This window comes from Humulus lupulus, chromosome 3 (genome assembly GCF_963169125.1).
Source record: "Humulus lupulus chromosome 3, drHumLupu1.1, whole genome shotgun sequence".
Taxonomy (NCBI): domain Eukaryota; kingdom Viridiplantae; phylum Streptophyta; class Magnoliopsida; order Rosales; family Cannabaceae; genus Humulus; species Humulus lupulus.
This window is the reverse complement of record NC_084795.1, coordinates 102792487-102801327: the sequence shown is the minus strand read 5'-3', so window position 1 is coordinate 102801327 and position 8841 is coordinate 102792487. Positions and strand designations below refer to the sequence as shown.

At 29.4% G+C, this 8841-nt stretch overlaps 1 pseudogene; it reads right to left on the bottom strand.

Annotated features, from left to right (window-relative positions):
- Positions 1-4054: 4054 nt before the first annotated feature.
- Positions 4055-7171, bottom strand: LOC133821285 (serine/threonine-protein phosphatase PP1-like; annotated as a pseudogene).
- Positions 7172-8841: the final 1670 nt, after the last annotated feature.

Genomic DNA, 8841 nt, shown 5'->3' with positions numbered 1-8841 from the left:
GGGCCAACTCATGACACTATGGCTCTTAAGGATGTGAGAGGAGGACTTGATCCAAGTTGAATATTAAAGAAAACAAGTGTTCGACTAAATGACGTTAACGACTGTGCATTTGGAGGCATTCCAATGTTTTATTTGCATTTGTTTTTATTAGTTTTATTTAAATTTTGGATCATGAACATTTTAATTTTAGAATTTTGTTTATTTATTTTTAATTTATTTTTATTTACTATTAAAAATGAGACTAATTTGAGTTGCAGTGCTACTTCGGGCTCTAACAGAATGAACTATAGGTTAACCCAAAAATTTTCTTTCTCCATCTTGATCCGTATCATTTTAAGTAGTATGAGGTGTCAGGTGAGTTTATTTTTCTTTATCTTTTATTTAAACATTGGGGACAATATTTAGGTTATGTTTGGGGGAAGGGATTTATTTTTTTGTATTTGTTATGTTATTTTGTTTGTGTGTGTTGTATTTGTTATGTTTTGTTTAGGTTGTTTAGGATGTTAGTTGAATCAAGTTGACAATGATTAGCCAATGATAATATGATTGAATGATGTGATGTATACATTGAATGGGAATGAAGCTATAAAAATCGGTGTGCTTGCTTGAATAGTTCTTTCTATTTTTTTACTTTGTCTACTTAAATAATTGAGAACTTAATCATGATTTTTATTCAATTTTTTGTTATTGAATATTATTTATGCTTGCTGAATTTTTAAAATAAAAATAAAATACAAAAATGTTGTTATTCTAGAACTTGTTTGCTTTCTTTTTGAGATGAAATCCTAGATTATGCATGCTTAGGAAAATGATTTAGGCAATTCTTTGGAACGTTTGAGTCTTTCAAACCAACCTTGATTTATTAAATCCTTTGTTACCCAATTTTGAGCCTGATTTGATTCATTTTGTCTGACACTTATTTTGAGCTTATTTGAAACTTTGTTATTTTTCTTTCCCTTTGATATACCATGAACATATGAAAAGTGATTAGGGGATGGTTTGTAATGGAGTTTATATTTTGAAATTTGTGTCGATAGAAGAAAATTTGAGAGAAAGAAAAAAAAAGTATATTGTATATGAACTATACTCCAACTGAAAATACAAAGGAATAAGTTTGGGGGAGTGTAGTATCATTAAAAAAAAGAAAGAAGAAAAACAGATAAAGTTTATGAACTCTCTCAAAAGAAGAAATATTGGAAATTTTGGGATTTTTTTTTAATTTTTTTTTTTGCATTTGAGTGGATAAAGGTTGAATTGTTTGGTTGAGTGCTTATGGTATATTTTGAGCCTAAATGACTTTTTCATCTACCTTTACCTAAGCCTTTCAATTATAAGCTATGAAAGTCCTATTGATTTTTGAGCATGTGTTTTCTACATTAATGGAGATTAGTAAGTATATCAATCTTATGGGATAATGATATTAATTGATTGTAATGAAAAAATTTGGTGAGCATGAATTGATTCGAATACATGCTATTTATTAATCATGATTTCGAGAGCTTTTATTTTTGTTTGGACTTAAGTGAATTGGAAGAATATTTTGACTGAAATTCTAGATTGTAAGTTGATTTTCCTGAAGATTATATAAGTGTGTTAGTCATCATAGCTTGAGGCGTGAATTATTGTTGTCAGCTTAATTTACGTGTGTTTCTGGTTTAGATTTTTAGTCGAGTCTGTTTATTGTTGTGTTCTTTACTCGAGGGCGGGTAAAGCGTAAGCTTGGGGGAGTTTGATAACTCCATTTTAGTGTCATTTTAGGAAGTGTTTTTTGTGGTAATCTTGAGTCTTTATGCTTGTTTTGTGCAAGATTACGCTTTTCTTTGTCTTTGTTGTAGGTTGGTACTTTGGATCAAGAGCTAAAAGTGAAAAGAAGATGAAATGGTGGAAATTTTGATGTTTTGGTGATTGTTCGACTTAAATTGGTGCTAATGATGAATAATAATAAGTTTATCATGAAGGAAGGATGTCAAAAGGTTAAAATATGAAGAAAAAAAATGGAATTAAAGTTGCGGCATGGGCTTAAGGGCCGCGACTCTATCAAAGTCAGAGACTGAAGGCTTGCTAAAAGGAATTAGAGTCGCGACTTGGTCAATAGAGTCGTGGTACTAGTAGAAGTCAGAGGAAAACCCAAGAGGTCCATGGAAAGGCGGGCTGCAACTTGGTTTAGAGGGTCGCGGCGCCTGGAGGGCTACCCAGACTTTGAAGAGCTTTAAAAAGATACGAGTCGAGACCTAAGAAAGGCTAAGTCGCGGCGCGCCTATGAAAAAAGAGGAAATCATATATATTTTTTAGTATAAATTCATACTTTAGGGTTTAATTAGGGAAATGTCATATTTTAATTACGAGTTTAGAGATTAATTTTTCTGCATTTTCATACTTTATATTTCTTCTTCAAGCCTTTGAATTTTATGTTTCTGAATAATTATTTTGTTGTTTTAGTCATGTTTGATATGAACTAAACACTTCTATCTAGGGTTTAATGTAGTCACTTGGATTTCTATTTAATGTTGTTATGATGTTCTATTGATTCTTCTTCTTTATTCTAATCTATATAATGTTTGCTTAATGCTAGTAAATACCTAATCAATATTTTCTTGATTTATGATTTTGATTCAAAATTTGAAAGATGAGAATTGAATGTGCTATCGCTATACATAGGTTACATATTGGACGAAAGTACCTGTATGACTTGTGTAGTAATTAGGTTTCTATATGCTTAATGCCTCCTATACGTTTAAGTTTATCATAGAGATGTAGAAAACCAGCATATAGGAGATCTTATATCTTGAAAAAGAATAGGAATCAATTTATGTTAACTTGCTATTAAAATAGAAAGAAAGAAATTTAGAACTGATTAATAAAATTAATAGAATGAAAAGTTGATGAAGTTAACACCCTAGGTTATTAATTATTGAATCAATCTTTATTTTTGCAAAGTTTATTTTAATTTTAAGTCTTAGTTTAAAAATCACTCTATTTTCGATAGCCAAATAGAAATTTAAAAGCATTTATTGGTAATTGGTAGATAGTCCTTGTGGGAATGCTACTTTATTTACTATCTATATTACTTGAGTCGATTACGTATACTTGCATATCATATTTTCACAATCAAATGTCCAAACATTTATACTTAAGTTTCATTATATGAGTTTTTACTTTAATTAAATCATATTTTTTGGCCTATTAATTGCACATTTTAAATCACATGGTAACAACTCTATGGTAGTAGGGCGTTACACTCTCTTTTATATATTATTAATTGGTAAAAATAATATTGATAGTTAATTTTATGATCAATCTACTATTGCATATTGCATATAGGCATAGTCTCATTTTTAGGTCTTTCCTAAGATTAATACTGTGCTTCAAAGGTAAGAAATTTTATTACTCAAATAATATTTTCAAAAGAAATATATATGTACTCTATTTGTAAATTCTCCAAATAAGATGATAGGATGTGAACTACTTATATGAGTAAATTTTGTGAATAAAAAAGTGCAAGTGAATGAACAATGCATACTACAAGAAAAAAGATTTTTAGCTATTACAAAATTGGTAGCAAATGATTTATATTTGGTAGCTATTAAAATTTTAGCTACCAAATTTTTTAGTAGCGACCACGTAGCTATAACCCTGTCGCTAAAAATATTTTGCTACAAATTTTTTTTGTAGATAATAGTTTTAATTTGCTACTAAATTTTCAGTAGCAAAAAATGTTAAATCTAGTAGCAAAATAATTACTTTTTGTGACTACTAAAATTTTTTTGCTACTACAATTTAGTAGCAAATTTCTTTTAAATTGGTAGCAAAAAAAAATGCCATTAAATTTTTTAAATCCAACTAAAATGATTTAATTACCAAATTTTAGTAGCAAATAATGCCTAAATACTTTAAAAATATAGTAATTTTGCTACTAAAACTTGGTAGCAAAATTAATATAAATTAATTATGCTTTTTAATCTAATGTATTATTATTTAAAAATATTTTTGTTAATTTATTATTATAGCATTTCTAATAATAAATACAATGTAACTGTGCATTATGATCAATTTCTATGAGAGTGACATACAATGTAACAAAGTACATTTAATATCATCATTAGACAAAAAGCTCTCTGTAAATGATCAATTTCTATCAGAGTGACATACAATGTAACAAAGTACATTTAATATCATCATTAGAAAAAAAGCTCTCTGTAAAGACAATTGTTAATTCCTTTACTTTACTAGGAGGACCTGGCCTAGTAGTAGCTGCAGCACTGCCAAATCCAAACTTTGGCTTCTTATCAACTGGTTTTAAAATCTGGAAAGAACACATTAAGCTCTCATCAACACTCATCATGGCACCAGCATTAAGTTCATATGTACCTATTAGGATAACAATTAAATAATCACTTAACCTCAAAATTATAGAAGATCAACAATGATCAAAAGAGCATGATTGATAAGAAAACTAAAGAAAAACAGAAAATGAAAATAAAAAGAAAAGAGAACAATTAATGTTTTCAACTAAAGTAACAAAACCAAATTATTTATCAACCGTACAAACTCTAGTAGGCTCAGTCTAAAATTACACAAAATATATATAATAACAATGCAAGAGATATGAGATATATAAGATTACGTAGTAAATGTATAGATTGTTGCTAAAAATGGAAAAACCTATTCAATAAAATGAGGACATAAATCAAAACAAAGCATAAAAGCTTACAGTGTCATTTCCGCTTCAGCAAAAGATATACCAAAAAACATATATGCTCCAAACATTGTATGATATACAAAACATATAATGGACTTTAATCATGTTCCATAAGTTGTTGTCAAACTCACCACAGTAGTTAGGCTTTGAGAATAGCGTCACAAGTTTTCGGTTAGCAAAGAACTCATATCCATCTTCCACAACCTGCAAAATCAGCATATATTTAGGCTCTAAAGGGCTGTCATAACATAACATAATCACTAGTTTTGAGCTTAAAAAGATCCCAAACCTGATGAGCTTTGCAGATCAAGTCAAGATCCTGCTTTCGCAAAAATTCAGTTACTCTATCAGCACCAAATGTGAAAGAAACACCCCTTTCATTTGGGCTCCAACCTTGAATGTCTTTGCTAGGATCAGACCATAGAAGATCACACAACAAGCCATGTTCTGGTACATCAGTAGGCCTTTGTATAATTCTTATCTGGTTCAAGTTATTCAAATTAGGAGAAAGCCCTCCATGCATACATAGTATCTTTTCATCTATGAGGGCTGCCACAGGAAGGCAGTTGAAACAGTCAGAATATTCTCCAGAGTCTGACATTGAACCTTCTCTTGCACTCATCATAAAACCCGTATATGCAGTTTATTGAGGCGCATTCATGGTTGCCTCTAAGGAGGAAAAAGTTCTCAGGGTATTTGATTTTGTATGCTAGAAGAAGGCATATTGTTTCCAGGCTTTGCTTTATTCTGTCTACATAATCCCCCAAGAATAAGTAGTTTGAATGAGGTGGTAATCCGCCATACTCGAAAAGCCTTAGAAGATCAGAATATTGCCCATGAATATCACCTGGATCACAATGAAAGAATCGTGTTTGAACAATTATTGTGGTGAAAATTCATCTCTTAAAGCAGTTCTTCTCAGTAAGTGGCTCTTGGTTTTTCACTTGAAAACAAACATGGATTATGCATGTATATATAGACACACATTTACACAAAGAAAATGACAATTAAGTTAATCTATTGTCCAAGAATGTCACCTGAATCACAAAGAAAAGTGTTTGAAGTTTGAAATTCTTGAAAAGTCATCTCTTAAGGCAGTTTTTCTCAATAAGTTTCTCTTGGTTTTGCACTTGAAAAAACAACATCAATTATGCATACATATACACACATTTACATGTTGAGCATTGTAATGATTCATGAAGATCTAATCCATATATAGATGATAATTCCCATATATATATATTTATATAACAAGTTATTTCGTAACACCATAAACCAGACCCTCGACTGCTATAAGCATCAAACTTTGAAGATTAATTAAGGTAATCTACTGTCATCCATGCTTAATTATTTATACTTAAACATGTTTACGCATTAATGGGAATACACCAGAATTGAACAGAATATCTACTAATCCTTGAATTAGAATTTAAAATAAAGCCTAATTGGCTCAAAATTATTATCCCAATCGTATAAAAACAGAACACATATAGCCTATTTTCTATCCAACTACTCAACAAAGTACATAAACCAGAACAGAACACCCAAAAGTAAATTCAAGAAAATCACATAACAGAACAAATTTCTAATTAACTTGATCATGAGATAAACATATGAACATGAAAAATTAAAGAATACCAAGAAGAGAATTTCACGTGTAAACAAGTAAAAGTAGAAGTTAAGGTACCACAAATTTTAACAGGTGCTTCAAGCTCCAAGAGAATGGGCTGTCTCAAGAAAATATCTCTAGAAACAAAGCAAAGCAGCTTAATCTCTCTGAAAGCTGGACTTGCTTCCCAGGATTTTTTCTAACTTCAAGAAGCCTATTAATTATACCATCAAGAACCAAACCATTCATTTTCTTTTCTGGTCTTCTCCTTTTGATGATGATGGTGAACCTAAAAAATCAAGTCTGTTTAACTTACACAACACTAGAGAACCAAAAAAAGAGCACAAAAAGACTAAGTAAGAAGCATAAAGAAGAAGCATACTTTGTTCTTCTTCTCAAGCTTCAAGATTTTTGAGTGAGAGATAGAGAAAGAAAAGAAAACAAAAAAAAAGATAGAGCTTTAAATCAAATGGGAATTTGATTTTAATGGCCTGGAGTTGGAGGGGAACTTTTGCATCTTCTTTGGAGCTTTAGAGATAAAAAAAATCAAACCCACCAACTAAAAACTATAAAGCAAAGAATATATTCTTTTTGAGAGAGAAACCATAGGGAGAGTGACTCTCTCCACAAACAAAGAAAGAGAGCTCAGTAAGAAGATGATCAAGAGAGAGAGAGAGTGGGATAAAGCCTAAAGTGGGTTCCCTGTGGAAAGTGCGGACCCAAAGAAAGAAGAAAAATAAGAAAGAAAAAAAACCCTCAAAGATAATGGTGAAGAAGACTCATGTGGCATCATACAAATCAACATTGGTTGATCGTTCTTTTCAATAATTTTTTTTGAGTGCTTTGAAACTGAGGCACCAAGAAGGTTAGAGTTTTAACAATCAAACATATGGGACCCAAAACATTCGATCACTTTACTTACCAAGTTCCCACCTTTAACCTATATATAAACATATATATATATATATGTGTATATAATATAAATACACTAAGCAAATCAAGGATGTTTCTGTGTTGTGTACATGTTTGTTGGTTTGAATTGTACGTGAATAATGTTCGAATAAGGCTTGAGTGCATGATTTTTGTTATAGGGTGATTACAGCCAAATCCAAATATATGACTGAGCAAAACTGATTCCTATGTATGAGTCAATAATACAAATATCTTTGACATAATTTAAAAAACTAACCTATTATATATATGCATATATTCAGTTTTTTAATAATTAAAAAATATCTTACTTAACTATAACCACATATTTAGGAAACAACAACCAGTATTTATAAAATGTAAATTTAGTTTAAATTTTTCATAACCGTGTAAAGTAGGAAATATAATAAAAATTAATTATAAAAAAACAATTTAATATTTTCAAATATTTATTTCATAAAATATACATATCTCTATATAAGTATAATCAGGCACAAATATAAGAAATAAAAGTATTAATTAAAAAACTTACAAAAAACTAGTTTGAAATTTAAATTTTAGTTTTTCAAGGAGGATACTATCTAAGAAAATTAATATATATAGTAAGTATCTCTTTTTTTTCACTAGTTCATCAACATTTTGTTGAGGTATGTATGCCATATACTTATTAAATATCATGGCTATATTGGTTAGATTTTTTAATTAAATTTTTTTCTTTAGGTGCTTCAACTAGGTGTAAGGAGAAGGTAGTGACAAACAGGTTTTTACTCTCTCTACCATATTTCACTAAAACAATATGCATTGAAATTAACTTGGAAATAAAAACATTGATCATAGACATATACATCTCTTTTTTCTTATGAATGTTGTTATACTTTCTTGAAGATTCATTAGGTGTTTTTTGATATTTTGATCACACAAATCAAACACTCTTTGATGGAAATCTATAATCAAAGAAAAAAAAATACAAAGAACAAGTAACTAGTTCACTTATCTTACATGATATGCTTGTTTATTTAAAATTTATTTATTTCTCTCTATTTCAGGTGCTTCAACTGAGATATAGAGATAGAAGGAGAGTTTTTGGTGCTTCAATTACAACAAATATAGAAGGAACTAGTACCAAATATCAATATCAGGTTTGAACTCCCTACTATATTTTTTTACTAAAGCAATATCCATTGAAATCAATTACTCAATAAGAAGCATCATAGACATATCTATTTTTCTAAATTGAATTTATTTAAAAAAAATGAGTTAAATATTTATAATTTTATTTCACTCTATCATAATGAATATGTAAGTTGTAAATATTACTAACAGTGCACTAGCTAGTCAATACACTAGTACATTATTACAATTATAGTAAAATAGTATACAAAAATCATTGAAACTTCATTTCTTAAATCTGTCTGTCCAGAGCATATATATATGTTTATAAATATATATATATAATAAAATGTGAATTGTTACTGCTTTGTAGAGACACTTCTATGGCTTTCTTAGTGATGAAAGACTATCTCCACGTGTTATTACTTAGTCTTATTTGATTTGGTCAATTTGGTTATCATTCAAAGTTATATATCCTAAACTTTAGGATTTA